This window comes from Parus major, chromosome 8 (assembly GCF_001522545.3).
Source record: "Parus major isolate Abel chromosome 8, Parus_major1.1, whole genome shotgun sequence".
Taxonomy (NCBI): domain Eukaryota; kingdom Metazoa; phylum Chordata; class Aves; order Passeriformes; family Paridae; genus Parus; species Parus major.
Window position 1 is genome coordinate 9918418 of NC_031777.1, and position 21449 is coordinate 9939866.

Sequence of the window (21449 nt, forward strand, 5' to 3'; positions counted from 1 at the left end):
TGAAGAATTTTTTTTCTGGTTTTAGGCATGATGCAACAAGTTTCATTCCGTGTTATTGTAAATTAGTTATTAGATGAAGACACATAAAAAGAATTTGCAGTTACTTGACTTGAGCCCATAGATACCATAATTTGTTAGTTAAAGCACCAGATTCTAATTGCCTTGTGATATATAATCATCTTTGATAGTCGTATGCTTCACATAAGATTAAAATAATAAGCAAATATAGTGGTGAAGAAGAACCTGATTTCAGTGAGTCTGGTGTGCTGTGTAGAACCAGTCTGCTGTGGGTTTGGGCTGGGAAAGTGTAATCTTTAGAGGTTCCATATTTTTTGTTCCATTTCTAGTCTCATCTCTTCACATGCATTCCTCATAAGGTTCTTGTTTGTTTGAAAATAGGGATCCAGTATTTTTGCTGGATTTACAGTGTTAAATATCCCATTTCAGTCAGAACTGCACTAACACCTGTTTGGCACAGTAATGTTGTACCAGGCTCCCTCACACACAGGGTGCCAGTTCATGCCTAGGCCACAGTTCATGCCTCTCCACAGAGCTCATTCTGCACTTACCATTTTAACTGAGAACTTAATGTCCTATTAGTTTATTTTCAAGCAATTTTTGTTGACTCATAGCCTGGGTATTTTGTTTTGCTTGCTGCTTCTATTTAATTATGTTTTTCTTGTATGTAGAAAATGCTTTTTTTCTGTGTCATGTAAATAGAAGCAGTGGGATGTTTTCTGCAGTTTGTTTGTCTAGAATTTAGTGAGTGCAAAGCATGCAGGTTATCAGTGTGAGTTATAGTAGGGTTTATATATCTGTATCAGAAATTTGTGGAAGACTAAGATAACCACAAAGGCCTCTGCAATATCCTTTGGGTTTTCATGGAATGCTGCCTGCTCAGCTTGTGCACCAAGTGTGGCAACTGATGTGGAAGGCAGGAGAGCTACTGACGCTAAAGCTGTGTCTATGAAGAATACAAACGAGGGATGATTTCCTGGACCTTTCCAGCAACTCTAATGCTAAAAACCCTAAGGCTTTCTATGATTTCTCTAGCTTTAATTTTAGTTGTTGGTTTTTGAGGGTTTTTTAAATCCACTCAATTTCAGTACAAAGTATCTATGTATAGTGTTTTGGTCTTAGGGTTCCAGCACCCTAGCTGTCATTTCAAACTTGTATTACTAAGAATTCTTGCCTAGAAGGTAACTAAATCTGGTTGTTCTTTTAACGATTATTTTAGGGTTGATTTTAGTTGTGCAGAGCTATTGAATAAACTCAGAACCACCATAAAATCCCTGATGGATACAGATGTTTACAGAGCTGCCCTTACACTGGCCTTTGCCAGTTGAACATGGTAGGAAATATTTAGAAATAGCAGCACATTTTCTCATGCTTAGTGTAATGTAAAATTGTAGTAACTACATTTAATCTTTTACTAAAATGAGGAGAGAATATTGCAATGTGTCTTCCAAGCAAGATACACAATCTACTAAATCAAACTGCTGCTTTTGGAATAATGACAGGAAATTAAATGAACCACAAGAGAAGGTAATATGTCCTAAAGTCAAGTCTCATGCTTCTCATGAGAAAATAATGCAATGCATTATTATTGTCTGTTGTCTATCTTATTCACTTCCTTGCAAAATAGTTGGTGTTCTTCTGCCTGGAACAAACTAAAGTTTTGAGTCAAATGGCTTCTGATTGTGCTCTTAGTTATTATTCCATCTTGTGATGCTTTTAACCAGTGGGAGAGGGAGAGATAGAGAAAAAGGGGTGATGGTAGTGATTTAATTTAAAAAACCCAAAACAACCACCTGAGAACAGACCAAAATCCACTCCTGAAGCACAAAAAGAAAACAAGTTAAAAGGAAGAAAAATTTATGAAAGAAATATCTCATTAATTAATCCCATAAAGAATTCCAGATACCATGTATAAAATGCTTGCTAAAAAGGTCAGGAAGTATTTTCATTAACCTTGAAAGAAGGACTATTTTGTTAAACAGTTTAAGAACATTTTCTTCCTATTTCAATAGCACTGTTATGTAGTGTGATTCAGCTTTTGGCTGTTGGTTTGCTGCTGTGAACTTTCTTTGTATCTTTAAATATGTGAAGAGGTTTATTTAAACAAATGTTTAGGAATGGTCTTACTTCTACTGTGTTTAGTATATTTTGGAGCACACTAATTGAGCTATTAGGAAAAGATGTATCTGTATATTGTTTTACAGACTACCTAGAAGGAATTTCTTAGTTTGTTTGAATCATGGTAAGGAAGAGAAATCTTTCTTAATACCCTTGTACTGGCTAGCACAAAGCTAAAAATCTTACAGGGTTGTAGCAAGCAGTTGAAGAGCACTGCTTTCTTCCTATTATGGAAAATAGTGAGCAGCTTTTAGCAGGAGGTGTGGGTCTGTCATGTAAACATAAGGAGAGCTTCACTACCAGCTCTGTGTAGTACATACACACAGCAACAAGGGGACAAAACCACACTGACTGTTGAAGGAATACAGTTTGTACTCCCCAAAATGCAGCAGCTGCTCCAGTCTAGTACAAAAGAACATTTTGAATCTGCATTTGTTAATCTGCACACATAATCCTGGCAATCTGCCTGCCTTTATCAGCAGAGAACACACTCTGTCATCACAGTAGATGTATCATAACAAAATCTTTGTTCTTACAAACTCTTTGGAATTTAACATTATGAGATTTTTTTTCCTGAGATTGAATGAGCAATATATCTTAAGGTCTCCATAGTATATCTATTCTTCTTGTGTGACAGTTAGGGAAATGCTGTAAATAACAATGTATGTCTATTGTTTATAGGAACTGGTAGGTTTATTTGAACTAGTAAAAAATTATATCACCTTGCAGACATGCATCTCATAATCAGCCAAAGCAAAATCCAGTAAAATTTGTCCTATGTAAATAAAACAAGCTTTACATTAAAAGATGATCTGATAACTAGGATTTAGGAAACTGACTATCTAGTATAAATATAGATATGTTCAGTTTTCTGATCTTCTTCATTTCATTCAAAGTTTGAACTCATGACCTCAGAAGGTCATGAAGAAGGATGTCTCCCAGTATATTTTTTTGCCTTCCCAAACCATGAATCTAAGACCAGTGGAAAAATTAGTAAAGTGTATGTTAGAAATCGTGCAGCTATATGATTTTAGAATAATGGAAAAAGTTATCTTTAGCACAATTTATATAATCATCTAGCAGTAGCCAGAGATCCAAATCAGTCAGCTGTCAAGACTGATGACATCCCTCTGAAGCTGAAATGGCAAGAGCTTTTATAAAATCTTTTATAAGATCTAAGCTGGGTGTTTGGAATACAATTTAGAAGATGCAGCAGTTGGTATTTATGACATAAGTGTATACAATGTGAAGTGTGTATTAAAATTCTTTTAACTGGTTTCATAAAGGAGTGGCCAGTTGAAAATATTATGGCCTTTAAAAGAAGAAAATTACAAGAAGAGCAGAGAGAATATGTAGATATCGGGTAAGCATGTAATGGGTCATCAGATTAATTTTACATGATGCAATTATTAAATATATATAGTGTGTAACATGAAATCTCATTATAGAGTAACGTGTTTCTTAAATAAGAAACCGATGTATCTGTTACATTATTAAAGGATACTCATATATTGAAGTAAGTTGCAGTACGTGGTATTTAGGCAACAAAACTACTGCAGTAGGTGCCAATTAAGTGCTGTTGAAAAATAGATGCCATTTTCTCCATGTTTGTCAACAGCATTTATTCAAAGGTGTAGTTACAGAAGATGTACCACCTCACCCTCTTTTTACTGATGCTGGCCTGCAAATGATAAATTCACTTCTGGGGTAAAGGGTCTTTATTTTGCTATATCAGCTGTAAGAAGAGCCCTACCATCAGAAAGAAATCTGAGGAAAAAGAGACTTTCTAAAATCTATTATGTAGTATCAACTCCTTAATTTCTGCTGTGCCTATGTGAACATGAGCAGTTTATTCTCTTCCTTTTAGTAGCAGCTCTTTTATGTGTGGTGTCTCTCAGGTGCTCTGTTTCCCAAACCTTTTCTTCATTCCAAACGCCATCCATTTGGTGGCTGTCTTTCTTGACAGGTTGTGCTGAAAGCTGGGCCCAGGATTCCATCTGAACTTGTCAAGGCTTGTAGGGCACACAGCTTGTGGGGTGTTTTTGTGAGCGAGAGCCTACAGGTGACCTGTGTGTGTGTCAGCTGCCTCTCCTGCAGTGACATTCATTGCACGCTCCTGTTCAATCTCTAACCTCAGATTGTGCCTGCTGACCAGTGATTTACTTGTGTTCAGTACTCTGGTGCAAAAGGTTAAGACAGACTTTTTTTTCTGACTCTGTTTGCTGTCATATTAAGATTAATTTGGAACTGATTATATCATATACTGCTGAAACAGGCTTTGGTGGAAGATAGTCTGCACTTGATTTCCCTTTTTAAGGGTACTCTGTGAGGTAATAAACATTTGTAAAAGCTTCCTAGTCTATTACACAGAAAGAATTGTGTAAATCCCACTGGTATGTTTCTGGTACATTATTTTGCCAAGACACTGAAGCATGGACTAAAAAAAAAAAAAGAGGTTAGAGTGAATTACAGGACTCTGCCAGGTTACATCCTAATACAAACAAGGGAAATAATGAAATGGACAAAAGGTTGATGGAAAGAAAATTCACTTCACAATTACGAACATTTTGCTTTTTTGTTTGTTTCTTTTCCTTACCCCTGTTCTTAACTTCCCTGCTTCCAGAAGCAAAACCAAACCATCTAATGGTTCTTAGAAGTTCACGGTAAAGACAGGTGTGTCTATGTGAGGTTAAAAATAATGTTGTGACTGCCTATAGAGAGATTACAAATTAATGTAGTTCAGTATATCATTTTGTCAGGGAAGTCTCATAACTTCTGTGTTGATAAATTCTTTATGGTAAAATTTATCTTATAAGGTAAATACCTGCAAAGGATGAACATACTCCAGCTCCTGCTTTTAGCTGCTCTTAGCAACAGGAAGAAATAGAAAGAGCACTTAACTTATGCAGCTGGGAAATAAAATAGCATGGTAATACTGAAGTTAATAAAGAAATATGTATACGTGCTACCAAAGAACTGCTGGGGAGGAGCAAATCCTGATTCAAAAAATGTGATGCATGTGTATGAAAGTTATTATTTTTCCGGGTCAAAGCTTTGGGGGGGTGGGAAAAACCAGTCCTCCTTAAGTATTATGTACTTAATACATAATACTTAAGCAAACAAAACAGCAAACAAAACTTACAACAGCAGCAAAAATACTCATATACCTCTAAGCACCGAGTTTCTTTTCTCTGGTTTTCCCAGAGCATTGGGAAACTGAGAACTTCTGTAAACAGGCTACATGTACATTGGTATTACTGGCTTGTACTGCTTATGAGGCAAGGAGAAGGATGATAACAGACTTGCTTGCTCTAACAAGATCTAATGTCCTAATGACTTAACACAATTAAGCTCTTATCATATCTATGGCTCTAGTGTCAATTATTTTAGGTTCCTTTTCTTAAACAACTTCAAACTTTCCTTTATTACAGAAGGTAGTACCTTTCTGATTATTGTAGCTTGCCTTTTTCCACCTAAGGTGGGACCTCCATTTCTGAGAGACTTATTTTGCTTCTTACCCCACAAATTTAGAGGAACTGATTACTCCTGTAATTCATGATTTTCCCACAAATTTTGCCTTCTCTTTAAACCTGATTAGTGATGAGTTTTCCTTTCACACACTGGTAAAAATAGTAAGAAATAGTGACCTGATAACTCATTCATGTGGTGTTTCTTGAAAAATTCACAAATACATTGCTGATTCTATGCTCAGGGCTGCACTATAAATCAGTTTAATGTATCCATTATTGGATATGCATTAAGAAGTCTCTTTATTCAGAATGTATTAGTATCAAATTAGATAGAGCCTTACACTTAAAATACGTCTTGCACTTTTCACTTAAACGTGAATTTAGAAATTGGCTTACATTCTGTTATTTTATGTTGAAATTGGCATGTGTTCATTTATCATACGTAAATCAAGCTTCTTGTAGACTCTAAAATTATTTTACATGAGATCAGAAGAAGGATTTGAGGCATTAAAATTATTTGTATTGCCTGTTGACTCTCCAAAAAAAAAAATCCCTTGTTCTGTGTCTTCTAATCTTTTGGAATGTCCCCAGTGTTCTTAGACTTATTTGAAGAATGGCTCAATGTGTACAGATTACTCCTCTTTAATCTTTTTGTAGTTTTAAAAACATGATGTTTTTTTCTTTCCCTGTTTGCTGCAGACTGAGATGAAGATTTAGGTTAAGCATGAAATTGGCAGACTTGCAGATAATCCAAAGACTATCAAAAATTAATTTATTTTCTAGAAGACTGAATTAGAACTCTCTTTTAAAAAAGGGAAATACACAATTAGTGTCAGCTTGCAGGTCAGTATGTTAACTCCTAACAGAATTGAGATACTGGTCTGTGTAGGCCAGTATTTCCCACCCTTAAACACAATAAATGTCCTCAGCATCAAAGAAAAGAGCTACAAACTGGCTTTTTAAGTCAGAAACCTTGGACAGCAGCACAAAAGCCTGTCAGCACGTAGGTGGTTTGAATAGGTGCTGTGTTCAATGGTATAACTGCATGTCTCTCCTGCCACTTGCGTCACTTTTTCCCTGTATGAAGAAGTTCTTGGTTAATATTTACTTTTAGCTAATGTAAGCTGCCATCTTCATGACTAAATTAAGTATAAATCAGGCAAGACTGCTTTCATATTATTCTAAAATATGTTCTCTTTTGACCATATTGTCACTTGTGTTGTCTTGTCCAAATCCTAGTCTTCTCAGTGGTGGGTTGTGGTTTTTTCCTAGCAGTTATTTTATCTGGAAAAACACCTACCATTCTTCCAGTACAACCACTGACTAATTTTTCTTTTTAGCTTTCCTGATGGCATACACTGCTGATTTTTTCAGCCTTTGCATTGCTTCTGTACCTTTTCAAAATCTTCTTTGAAAAGAATTTAAAATATGATCTGAATTTGCAAATTTAATCCTAGTCCAATGGAGTTTTGGTTTTGGGTTTTTTTCTGCTTAGGGATGGCCTATATCTCTCTTCTCCTGGTTATTTATTTTACAAATTCTTTCTTGTACAAGTTCTTACAAGCATATTGGACATAGCTTCTGGACTAGAGGAGAGTGAGCCAAATTCATGCCTTTGCCAAGGGGAAGGCTGAAGTGCAGACCAAATAGCTATTGACTCTGATGAGCTTCCTTCCTGAGCCAGCACATACTGAGAATAGTTCAAGGAGGCCTTCAGGATGTAGGTCTGAGAAAAAATGTGAGAGATTAGAGGGTTCAGGAGGGAACTGGATCTTCAAGGGGATTTATAGTGATGGCTGGGTGAGAGTAGAAGCAAAGTGTCTCCGGAGACTGGAGCTCACAGTTTATCAATTCACAATGCATCACTGATACAGAGTAACTTCTTCCCACTTTGCACCTTCTTGTTACCAAAAGATAATCCCAGCAAATGCTTAGAGGTGTTTCCCCAAAGTGCTTCTGTTATTCTGTCAAAAGGACATCATCAATCTGTGACAATCCCAATAGAGCAGAGACTTCCAGATCTGTGTGTAGGCTTGATGAGATAAAGCCTTATTGCTGGGAATATCTTCTTCCAGAATGGGGATAGTTTTTTTAATTCTCCCACCATAAACTCCCACCACTCCTCCTCTGCTTCTTGCAATAGCATCAGTATACATGGTGCTTTACAGATTAAAATAATACACTGTTAATTTGTTGGCAAGTAGACATGCCATTATCTCCTACGTTTTTGTCATAATTTCTGGGAGCGAAACACTGGGTTGATACTGGAGCAGGAAAATACTGAAGTATGGGTATAATAATTGAACTTTTAATTGAACTTTTTATATTATTTAACTTCTGTACTTGCTGCTGTGAAAAAGCATGTTACAGTAGGCTTATATTTACAGAAACTGTTTTTGCACTGTTTTTACATATTTCAGATGCCTTTTTAGAGGATACAATTAATTGCATTTGCATAAGCAGTTTGAACATGATTATATATTGAAAGCTTAATGAGGTTCTGAGGTGAAATTGGAAAGCTTGCTAGGCCATTTGTTTTTCCCTGTTGTGAATGTCAGTATGCAGTACATAGTGCTTAAGGTAGGGCTCCTTGCTCTTTCAGTGAAATGTTTATTAAATTAATCAAATACAGGATAAAATGTGGAGGCTGGGTGAGTAGAGTATAAAATTAGGTCTATATATGTATCTATGAATTATTTATATGAAAGAATTGTTTGTCTTTATCTCACCAAGCAGCATGTTATCATAGCAAAAAGTAGATAGCATTATATTTGCAAATACGAGTGAATTCAGTACTAGACAGTACATTCCTTATCAGTAATTAGAAGAGAATTTAAATTGTTTCATCCAGTGTCTTGTTGAAATACCAGGATGTAAGAGCAAGTTTTAATGTTGGATCAGGACAACAGAGGAATGAAAAGGTATATATTCATATAATATATATTTATAAAATATAAAGAGGTGAACAGGACTTGTTAAGCAAATGGCTAGTGTTTGCAATGGTTGATTTTTCTATAAAACTGATCTGTTTAAAAATCCAGTCTTTTAATACCTAAATTAGTATCTGTAGAAACAAAATTGAGGATATTATTTATATATTTAACTGTGCATGAGAAAAAGTTTAAAAATATTACTGTCAGTTCCAAATACTGGAAAGCTAGGAAAAGCCAAAGTGGCATTTTTATTTGCAGTCTTGGAACTCTGGCAAAAGCATGACATTAGTCTCTAAATGTGACAACCTGTGTTTTTCATATCTCAAATGGATAATGCTGTTTGAATGACTGATTCATTCTCATTAAGGTGTGTTGCAAACATCATTTGCTGTGTGTATTCAAAGCCACTCGTTCCTATGGATATATTGGTGTATATGTAAACAAACGTGAGAGTTACTGAGCCAGATCTACAGGAAGGGAAATAAGACATTAAGACTGTAGAGTTAAGATGAAGACAGCACTCAAAATAACTTTTATAGTCAGTCATTGATAAAGCTAGCATTGCAAAAAGAATCAGTAGTTTATGTAAAGAGAATCCCAGTATGGTCAGTTAGGGATTAATTAAAAAATTGCTGCAAAGGTCATGTTAATCAATGATAGAAGTATTTTAAAGAGTATCCAAGTGAAAGATTTGGAGAATCGCTATTACCATGCCTTTATTCTGCACCATTTCACAGCTGTAGCTTTCTGGTAGATCAGTGTGTGCCATTGTGGCCTGGCTCTGGGAATGGGTGTCCAAACAGCCCCCCAGCTTCCCAGGGCTCCGTGCTCCGGCCGGCCTGTCCTGGCACACGGCCCACTTCACTGCTGGTGCCGGGCTGAGGGATGGACTGGCAGCACGTTTCCTCTTGGGTGACTGCACATCCTGGGATGGCATGAGGAAGCCACAGGCTATAATGAAAGGAAAGGTGTGAGGGATGTTCACGTTCCCCTTGTCTGTAGTAGCTGCTCTGGTTGAACCTCTCTCTACTTGTTCTTTGGACGTGGAAAACTGATTTTGTTTTGTCTTGGTTTTTGTTCAGTAAGGATAACTAGTATTAAACATTTGCTTTGCTTTGGATTTGATAATGCCTTTTGAACTACCCAAACGATATAGCAAGTGTTGCACCATATACTCTTTGATGGCTAGTATTTGTTTTGCATCCAAGTGCAAAGAGGATGAATGGGAAGAGTTCCAGACACAACAGAAAGCATGAGTACTAATGTGAATATTCTTATCAGTTTATCCTAATAATTTTTTGTATTTGTCCCTTTCCTTTGCAGCAACATGAACGTATAAAATTGTCTTTGTGAAATGAATGTTTAAATAAAGTGAGGATTACAGGTGCACGTGTGATTGTTCTCCATCAATAACTATAAGATTGTGAACTAGTTCTTCACTCATGAGATATCCCAGGTCTGGGATAATCTTGTCATGGGGTAATAAAATAATGCACTAAATCAATATATACACTGTAGCTGCATTATATACACAGAGTACACATTATTTACTGGAAGCTAAAATACCACAGAGCCCTCTGTTCAGGGAGATACCATGTGTACATTCTCTTGTAGGCTTGGCATTCCTCTAGCCAGCATTCATTCTTGGGCATTTATAGTACCTCTTGCCTTGCTTGATGTATGTCTAATATGTATCCAACACAGAATTCGAAATAAACATCAGAATTCAGAAGTAACACATCTTAAAATAGCAACTGTTTTGTGTCTAAGTATGAATAATTAACATTTCTAAGCCACCCCTAAATTATCTAAACTATGTTTTAAAGTATATTTTAAAATATTGACAAGTTTTCATGTTTAATATAAATTTCTGCACAATCTTTCATATCTATAATGTGTACTGTAAGAATTTTCATTGGCAAAATTGCTTACTGATTTGGGCTTGTCATATGTCTAGATGATCAGGTGCATACTGAAATATATCCTGCCTGTTAGCTGTGACCGACCAGTATGTGTCCTGTGATATTTCTTCTTCAGTGAAGAAAAGATCAGTTCAGAGAGCTGCATACCAGCTTTTCTGACAGTGCCCATTCCATTTTATTCTATCACAGTATTGATTTTTTTCTTTTTCAAATACTACAGATTGACTTGCCTATGCAGACAGCCAGCTTTTTATGTTTGATAAAATTTTCCTTTGGGTATTTTAGGTAACATAAGTTACAGATACTGCCTGCAATTCTGAAATAACACACTTCAAGCCAATGATTTTAAATTGATTGCTGAAACATCCCATAATGTGTCTCACATGTAGTTCAGCCAAGTTTCTCAGTAATCGTCCTTTCCCATTTACGGATTATGGGATTTCAGAGTTTGGATGCTTGAAAAGAAAGAACAGATGTCAGGCAATTTCTAATTTTAATGAGAAGGAGGTTTGGAAAAAACCCAAACAAACCACAGACGTGAAACACAGAGCAAAATAAGGCATTCAGAAATTAAGAAAAAAAAAGGAAAACAACAATTTCTATTTTTCTTTGCTTTACTCAGTCCACTCAGAAAACCCATCAATTAAGTCCTTGCAGCAGTACCTCTCTGGGGATTTTTGAACTGGTTTTATGTCATTCCTCAACACTTATACCAGCTTCTTTCCCACTTCATAAAAAAACCAAAACAACTGTTTTCAGTTTCTCCAAATGTTCAACAGCCATACTGCCAAGCAGAAATTTTTGTTCTGTGTTTTTATGCTTTTGCCCTATGAAAGAATGCTGAGAATCAATGAAACTGCCTGAATCTTGCGCAGGGCCTGCACTGATCCTTGTGTGGCACTATGGGTTCTGCTGATGGGACTTAATGCTTACAGCTGGTGGTCTCTGAATCCATTGTTTAAGGACAGCTATAAAATACTTTGCAGCTCTTTCCTTCCATTCTTCTTGCCTCTTCTTTCCATTTAACAAGGTGAGGTTCATGCATGGGGGTCACTGCTTTTCCAGAGGAAATATTTCATCATGTGGAAGGCTTGTGTGGTTTCTGGACAGCATGAAATGGCATATCTTATGCTTGTAGCATGAGGTTTCAAATAATACTGTTGGTATTTATTGGTATTCTTATAAGCAAAGATAGTTGATACAATCTAGTTACTGCCATTTTAAGTAAATATTTGGAAAATAAAAGGATGAGGTTAGCAGTTTTCCCATTTTTGCCTTGTGATTTTCTCTTCAGCTGGTTTCTTCATTTTGTTTCATTTATCACCATGCTTTTACTCAGCTTGCCTTATTTGGGGAGAATAGGGGGAGGGATATTTTGCCTAAGAAAATGGTTGTTTACTACAATGTAAATAAGTTACTGATGCAGCTGACTTCACTATTTCAAGAGCTACTAATTGTGTAACACCTCCTGAAATAATAGCATTATAAACCAAAAATGCATGAGGAATGAGAACATGATTGTGTGGTTTATTGTCTTAATCTTTTAAAAGACTTAGGAACTGGCAGTTATTTCATTACCAAAGAGAGGTGGAGGAAGGAGACTTTCCAATTCATTTCAATGCCCTGAAGAGTGCTGTTTCACAAACAGATACTTGTGAAGGATGAGAATGTACACTGTTTTACCTTGCTTGCCTGTTAACTAAGAAGTAGCCTGTAGTTCACAGTGGTCTCCTGTTCTATCTTAATTCTTTGTGTAAAACATTTTAATATTTTCTGTGCATAGGTTGCAAGCTAATTTCCCATTTCATTTTTCAAAACAAAGTTATGTTGATGAAATTGTACCTCCTGAAGATAGTATCATATCAATAACTACTTTTCATGCCTTTACCAAAATAAATTTCAAGAAAAGCTTTAGTTATGATGTCATCGACCTTCCCGTTTTTGTGAAACGCTGGTAGAAAGACAATCTACTGCCTTATTAGTACATGGCTTGAATTCCAGATTTTTTTTTTTAAAGTAGAATGATAGTTGGCAACTGCAGTCCTTCTTGTAGGTATCTTGACCTCAGCACAACCCTTTTCTGGGTACCAGACTGCTCCTGTTGGTCTGCAGCAGTTCCTGATGCAGACAGAGCCTGGGTATGACCCTGTGCTTAGCAGAAGCTTAGAAGGTGATGGAGACTACTGCCAGATGTCTTGCAAAAATCTGCTGCAGTAGGTGCAGTGGACATCCTCGGGTCCAAGCAAGCTATTAAAAAGGATTATTGGTACAGCATGATCTTTAGGAGGGCACACAGATTGCTCTTTCTTAAGAATAAAGTGAATTTCTTAGTACAGTTGCTTTGAACAATGAAAAAATAGATCTTAATGTTTACAGTAGAGCAATTGTTTTACACCTGTGTGTGCATATGTAAGAGTCTTTCTCTGAAGAACCCATATTCCACTTCAGTGGCTCAAGATATGTCCTCAAGTTTGGTGCTTACTCCAGATCAACCAAACAAGTGGAAATACTTTTGACCATGTTCATTGAAACAACCATGAAGTACCTTTCCCACTTCTGCTATAACATCACTGTGAGCCATATCCTTGTTTAGTAGCAACTGTTGAGGCTGGCCTGTCCTAATCCTTTAATAAGTAGATGAAAAAATGTTGGTCAGGTGTCTGATTTAGTAATGCTATTAGTCAGCAGCTTGTCACTTGCAAGGTTTTACTACATTAACAGCCATAGAGAAACAGATTTATTGTGATCAGTGTAATTTTGTGTGTGTTTTAATTATTTAACACAGCTAAGAGAGTTCATTTGAAGTAGCAGACTAGGAAATTTCTTTTGACCTTGCCTGTTGTCTTAGCAGAAAAATTTTGTCTGGGTCAATTTCCCTGTCATGTCTTACTATGCTGTGTTATGGTCTATAAATGTGCTATTCCTAAAAACTTTTGAAGAAAAGCACAAATAACTCCTATTCTTAATGTAATTGCCATTACAGTAATCAGTGTGATGACCTTATTTCTCTGCCCTTGTATGGTTAATAAAGAAACAGCAGGGAAATTATCAGGAGCCTGTTCATATGCAAATGCAGGAAGATTTCATATTAAGTTCTCATGTAAAAATTGAAACTGGTTTTCCTCTTTTTGAAGATAGCATGTTGAAATGAACATACGTTTTGATTTCTTAAGCCATTATTTTGCTAGATCAACAAAGAAAGCTAAGCCTAACAAAGATTCTCATGTTTCTTTCCTAAAAATAGATTTTTGTACATCTGTAATTTATCAAAAACCACAGAAGCTTTTCATAGGTTCTTCAGCAACAGTTGTGTGAAATTACAGTGATATTTGATGTGTAATAGAATGAAGCTGTCATTAGGTGTTGGATGTGTACATGTCAGAGGCATTAGCTTCAATACTACATTTTTTTGCTGTATCTAAGGTGCTGAATGATACACATTTCCTCCATACATTATAAAAATACAAATTTGGATGAAGAAGAATGGTAACTTTCAGAAACAAAGATAGTTTTTGCAACAAAACATGCCAAATATCTTTTTTATAACTAAAAGTTATTCTTAAAATAACTTCCTGGAGAATTTAAGTCTGTATTTCCAGTTTTATATTGTGACAAGTGTCTCACACAAGTTCCAGCTGGGAGGCACATTTCCTGAGGAAGCTGAGTAGAATGTAGGAGTTAAAAACATATCCTGGAAGGCCAGTCCCAGATCTGTGTGGAATTCAGTTGGAGATTTCCATTGATAATTTGGCCCTACTTGGATCCTCTTTTAGTTTGAGAAATGAGGGAAAGAACCACAAATAACTTCATCTCATCTCATGTAGAAAAGCAGTGTAGTTTACCTTTTTTACAAACATAATGACATTGAGAGTTCGGTTTTTGAAACAGATGTTGAACAGTTTTGAAACAAACCAGTATATTGTACTATTCATCACTACAATTAAAACATCATTAGTACAATATGCAGAAAAGCTCACTATTGCTTTTTTTCAGTTCATCAGAAACCAAAGCGGTAGATTTATTAAATATTGAGAATTATGTGAAATAATCATGTTCTGTATTACTTTAGGTGAGTTTTTTAGTAAATTATTATTATAATATCAAATTGATTCCATGCCTTTAATCGAATGGGTATTTTACATTCATTCAAGTGTTTAAGCCTTCTAAGGATTGTGAGATAAAGGGTGTGAGTAACTAACTAGTTTTTTTCAAAAAAAAAAAAAATGCAAAACTGAAATACAGATAAGTCAGAAAGCATGTGGTATCAGTTACCTGGGCTAAAAAAGCTGCCATTCAGAACTGGCTGTCAATATTTAACTGTCAAACAGATGAACTAGAAGTGTGTGTTGTAAAGTTTCAGAAGTAGTTGCTCTCACCCCAGACTGAGCCGTGGCTCAGGGAGGCTTTGTCAGTGGGGCTTTTACAGCATGCTGAGACTCAATGCCAGGCTTCATGCACTGGAGAAGACATCCGTGTTTCCTGTTCCAGTCTCATCTCCATGGACAAATACCTCACCCCTACACATTTCTTTTATTTTGGGATCTCTGCCTCTTTTTCTTTTTGCTGAACTTCCCCTCGTATGTACTTCAATCGCATCACCCAGCCCTGAGTTCTTCACCGCAGATTCCATAGAAGTCGGGCTTGTCTGGCCACTGCTCCTGCTTGTCCATGGGGAAGTGGTAGTTCTCCAGCACTCCTGAGGCTGTGCTCCTTCAGCAGATGTTCTGAGACAAATATACTTTGATTCTTCCTGGTGATAACTGCCTCTGCAGGTGGTAGCTGAGCTGCCAGAGAAGTGGTTTTAATGTCATTTCTATGCAGGTATGAGTGGGTCAGGAAGAGGGAACTACTTTTTTTTATATATGATAAGACAAAGCCTTGTTTTTCTTTTTCCCACTCCTATGTTCTTCAAAGAGTAGTGAAGCTTGCTGTGAAAATAAGAAATTCAGGTGATATTACTGCTTCTTCTTGGTTTGAACCAGCATAAGAGCAAGGAGACAATGCACATAAGTAATTTTTGTAAGAGATTTTGAGTTGTTTTATCTGGACAGGATTTGACAGTATGTTCATTCAGAAAAATCCTGAATTATCTGCAAAAACAAAGTCCTCTGGGAAATTTGAGGCTCTTGCTACTTGTTGAAATCTGTATGACTGTCTTACCAGTTATCCTGTGTTACTTTCTTACTTTTGTTTAAACTATCTAAGTGCCAGCATTTATCTCTGAAACTTGGAGTACTTAGCATAGAGACACTGAAATGCCTTTGTTGTTTTTACCATAAGGTACTTGATTCTCCTAGTAAATAAGAACAGGCAACTTGCAATTGGTAAGCATATTAAGAAAATTCAAACTAGGTCATGTGAAACTAGAAAATAAGTTGAAATTCAGTAGGTCAAAGTGTCACTTGGATATGTCATCCAGAAAATCTGTGAATCTCTGTTAGGTATTTAGTTGAGATTGAGGTAATAGATCAAACTATGAAATTCCCTTATGAGTATAATGAAGAAACCTTAGACCAGACTTATAAGTGCTATCAAAATGCTTAACATAGCCAGTATCTGTATCTGAGAAATCCTTTTTATATAAATTAATTATGTTTCCTGTGTCAGATATGTATAGTCAGCCCAACAATGATGTCTATATATATATATATATACATATATATTCATATAATAGATAACTAAATTTAAGAAGTTTACCAAATAGAGAAGGCTGTAAAAATACTGGTTTTTGAAAGCAAAACCCATTCCCTGTGCATTGCAGAACCTGTCTCAAGGTGCTTAATGTGACTCAGTAATGCCTGTTCTTGCTGAGTAAGCATCCTATCAGAGTTAAGCCCTTGTTCTTCATGGCAGTGTAGCAAGGAGGTAATTCAGCATGATCATTCCCTTGCAGGACAAGACTAACTAGACAGCTGGGCTTATTTTAGGATTGTGCTAAGCATAAGTGCTTTGTGAGGCTAGAGCAGAATTGCATCCAAAAATAATCAGAGCAGAACTGACTACTTCAGACTGCTCCCTTTTGTTGATTGAAATATTTTAGAACTTGTCTCCTCTGTAGTATCAAAATTGTCTTCATTTTGTTGTAAAAATTATGGCCAAATGAAGCAATAGCTTTGAAATTTGTAATAGAGTTATCACCTATTGGCTGTACTTATTAATTCTTTCCTCACCCCTGCAATATTCAAGCATTGGCCTACACTTTCCCTGAGCTGGAATTTTGCAATTTTTAATTGAGACTTGGAGTTTAGGTGATATTTCCTTATGACAGCAGATTTGTTTGAGACTTGGATTATCTAGAGGAGGGTCTCTGGGAAAGGGGCCTGGAGGCTTAAGCTAGCCAGCCTCATCAAACTTCTGTTCACAGGACCTGCTGGGAAGCCAGATGCACAGGTGTGGGTTAGAGTGGTATGGCAGGAGACCCTTACAGTGCTCTTGGCACACCTTTCCTGTATGTTTAAGCCCATATTCACCTACTATTACTCTCTTTCTTTTACCATGGATATGAGCAACTCGTTTTACCTTTTTTCCTAAGGTATGTGTCCTACAGTGATTATTCCATCTATATTCTTGATAATCAGAGTAATTTTCATCAAACTGTTGGAATTACTGGGGTTTTTTTACTGTAGTGTCAAAAGTACCTGGATCCAAACCTCTGTCTTTAGAAGGCAGAAGCAGTTGGTTACATGCTAACTACTGATGCAAGTGAGATAGAAAAATTATCCCAGCTAGATGTAGAGAGCTGGTCTCTTGTGTTGCTTGCTCAAGTGCCTGATCTAGCTGAGGCAAAATCTTCAGTGAATCTAGCCAGAAATATATGTACTTGTGTGATACATGTTTCTGTTTACAAAAGCTAGTCTGTCAAAGATCAAATCTCTTCTCCAAAGCATAGTGAGTTAAGGGGACTTTTATTACAATAAAATTCTCCATGAAAGAATGAATTAATTATTTTTTTCTACTTAGCATGAGGGTAACAATTATATCTTCTGTTTCCTTTCTTCCTTTTCTTCAAGTACTGTAGTAGGAAATGGGTTTGTCTATGTTTTTCCTAAAGAGGAGTTCAAAAGAGAACTCCTGACCTGAGTATCATTTAATGGAATATAAGAAATACCTTAATAGCAGGTAGCAATGTAGGAGCTGTCTGTAATTTGTGGTATTTATCCATAAGTATCTATGGGTATGGTATCATATACATCTTTTGCTTAGTACACTTTTTAATGAAGTTGTTTTCAGTTCTTCAGTGGAGGTGAAGAAAGCTCTGTAATCAAATGTTAGGCAGACAGGAAAGCATTAGCAGCCATGCTCAGAATAATTTTTCTTCTGCAGTTCTGTAAGCTTCTTATTGAAATCTATTCAGCAATAGAACAAAAAGCTGTGGAACCTACATTACAGGGCAGAAACTAACCAGTAATTACATGAGATTATTAAGATTAGTAAGCTAAAACTCTTGTGTTCTGTGCAGGCTGTAGCTGGGAAAGACAAGACCACATTTGTGTCTTAGAAAATGAAATCTCTCTAAGAATCCAGAATTTTGTATTTTTTAATATATTGTTGCGTTCTATTTAAGACTTTATTACTTTGCACCATTGTAGTGAAACAATCAATGAAAAAAGAAGGGTTTTTTGAATTGGCTTAAACCAAATTTCTGCGTAACACTTATGGGGAAAGTGTATTATTTCCTGTGTTGTTCACTGTTGCTGTGTTGATCTTGCCTTTTTAAAAATATATTTGTCTAATGGTTTTGTATAATTTTATGTTGCCATTTGGGGTTTTTTGAATTATTCCTCTAAAATTACTTTTCTTTTTTGGAATTGTACATCTTTATTTATGCCTTGCTGCAATTCTGGATGTGGGAGGTATGTGACAGCATGAAATCGTGCCTGGGTTTTTTAGGCTGTGTATCTGAATGGTGCCACCTCAGAGCAAATAGAAAATTTAATGTACTGTCTTCATCCCAGTCGTCAGCAGCTCCTGGGCACTTCCTTCAGGCATTGTGTCCAGGCACGTCTGGAGAAAGATGTTGCCGAGCGGCTGATCCCAGTTTCTGCCCAGCTCAAAGTGGTTTCTGTTTCTCCCTCAGATATGAAATGTTGCTTCCTTGCATAATTCACTTGTAACTGGGGACCTGACTGGTAAAGGGAACTCTCCATCTTGATTTTTTTTTAATTGTACCTAAAATATGCTGTTCAGTGAGAGAGGCAAAAAAAAAATAAATCAGAACTTTATTACTATCAAGAGAATTTCTTAAAACTTGTGATTTTTTAGAAAACTTCAGCAGTTATGATGACAAAGCCTGTATTTGGAAGAGTAGGACACTATTTTTAGTTTTAGTGCAGTTTTTAGTTTACTCTTTGTTTTTGAGCACAGTGAATGAAGAGATTTAAAAGAATGCAACTTGTCTGCTCTTTCTAGAATAAGTGGAAGAAACCCAATAGGGCTGTATATGCAGTTAAATAGTTTTCTTATTCTTTTTGTAACTCCTTTCAAAAAAACCTCAGCAAACAAACCAAACTAAACAAACAGCTATTTTAGATAAGTTATCCTATGTTTATTTGGTTGCTTGCAAATTTCTATGTGCTACTAGTTTTAAATATTTTCATTCATAAAGAAACTATTATATAAAATCAAAAGTTTGATTTTTGCTAGCTAAAAGAAGTGGCAATTCATTGTTTCTCAGGACAATACTCATTAACCTTTTTATTATTTACTGGCTTTTAAAAGTGTTCTGAGTGTCCTGTCTGGATTATAAAGAAAGTAACTTTGAGTCACTTTTGAGACTTGAAGATACTTGTATTTGATTGCTTGTATAAAATAAAGGTTGTGACATGAATCTAGCCAGTGTTGGTAAAAGTTTATTGCACTTAGTTTTGATAGTACAAGTTATTATCTAAGGTCATTCTTCTCTCTGTTTGTTTAAGTAGTTTGCACTTCATTAATGATTTGCTAGAAGCATTGAAATGAGACTCATTTAATTAACTGTAAATAATTTACTTTATCTAATGTATTTATAATGTATTGAGCATATTGGCAGTTCTAGCAACACTTCAGCAGCTTTCTCTTTCCACTGTCAATCCATTTCATAGGTGTTTTCCAGAGAAGCTGATGATCCAGCATGGGAGGTGAAGGCTACTAAATTCCCTCAGGGGAGTTCAGTGGTGGTTTTTCTTGCAGGCTGGTCTCAGAGCTCAGGTGTAGTAGCCAGGGCACCACACATGGATCAACAGCTGGGCAAGAAGATGCTGCTTTTCACACCTGTGGGAGCCTCCTTGGTTGTCAGACCTCACATGGAAGGCAGTGTTCTCCCTGCAAGCAGGGAGTGAAGGGTGGAAAGAATCCCCTTGTGCAGCAGGCAGTGTGAACAGTTCTGGGTCAGCCTGGATGACTCCTAGCACACTCCTAGCAGTAGCATTCTCTATGAGGCCATTTTGTCTGGCTGGAAAACACATTTTTGTGCTCTACCTACTCTTGAAAAGCAAATCCAGAATTTTCTTGCTGTTTTAATGTCTCCTTTTTATTTTTGGTGGGAGGTTCTGAAAATAGCAATAACACATGGTTTTAACTCAGGTGCCATTCAGACTAGGCAAGACGTAGCAAGGAAAGACTATTATAAGACTGCTATTAGAGCAGTGACCCCGGATGTCAGAGATGATGTAAATCTTCCCTTCTTTGCTGTGTGTTACATGTGCTAAACCACCTTTCTGCAATCTGCTCTGGGAACTCCTACCAAAAGTACATGGACTTGTATGGCTGTCCCAGGCTCTGCAATCCCTCACAACACACACCAAGTTCATGTGATACTTGATTTGGATCTTCCTGTGCGCTGCATTGCTGGCCAGCAGAGGAGCAGCTCGTGCATCCCTGTAGAGCACTGCTGCACTGCACGCTGGAGTGCAGGCTCCTCGTGAGGCTACACACAGGCAATACCCATTCCCTTCTTAAATACTTTGAGTGGCAACATTCAGCTGCCCAGCACTTTCCTTCGTTCACTGAGGAGCTTGTATCAGTATTTGTCCATAAAGGTCTGTAAATAGGCTCCTAAGGCATAATAATGGTGGTGGACGGAGTTTATTGAGTCTGAGTCCATCAGTGGTGGCAGCAGTGAGGAGGTGCTGATTCCTTGCCAGCTGTGCTGCTGCTGCTGGGAGCAGAGATGAACTCTATGGCAGAGAGGCCATACCCAGTGTCCAAGGACAATAAGATTGTCCCAGGAAGGCTGGCTGTCAGCTTCAGTGTTGTAAATGTCTGTTAAGTGTAGTTTGCCTTTTTTTGTGAAACAAAGCATGCTGCTGCCTGCTTCTGAAGTCAACATGATCACTTTCATTGATTATACAAACACTAAGACCAACACATAGTCTGGATCTGTTCTTCTTTTTCCTGCTGGGATTTCTGGAATAAGTGATGTTCATGAACTACTTTAACTGTGATGGTTAGATAGCATATTGCTGTGTGACTCATGTTGTTCATTGCTGTTACCATGGCTCTTGCAGCTTGCTACCTTGTGAGATGTTTATATGAATATTTCTTACAGTATTGAAGTGATGGTGTTGAAAAGGGTTGGGGATCTTTATTTGCATTGTGAGCTGTGTTTAAAGGCAATGTTTTAAAAATACTGTCTTTGGAAATTGTTCTGATCCATGGGAAATCTTGTTTAATACTTAGAAAGCTGTTTCTGTTTTTCATATCATGAAGCAGAAGTAAATATGTTTAGCTGTAGGCACTGCCTCTAAAAACCACCATCATTTTGTTACTCAGCCACGAGAATCTAATGTAAATCCTGCTTGTCATCCTCTTTTTCTTGTTATTGTGTTACGTTGTGGGGGGGGGATTGTTTGTTTATTTTGAACTATTACAGACTGGAATAGTCATCATTTTTCAATATATGAGAAGAATATATTCAATATTCTTCTTCAATATAGAAGAAATGTACCTCCTCTTTTAACAGAAGGTATATTATTTTGAGTATCTATAGCTGTGGCACCTACCTTATATCT

The 21449-nt window shown here is 36.7% G+C and overlaps 1 protein-coding gene across 4 annotated transcripts in view; it reads left to right on the top strand.

Moving 5' to 3' along the window:
- Positions 1–21449, top strand: part of CAMSAP2 (calmodulin regulated spectrin associated protein family member 2) — an 82152-nt gene that overhangs the window by 18330 nt on the left and 42373 nt on the right. The window lies entirely within an intron of this gene.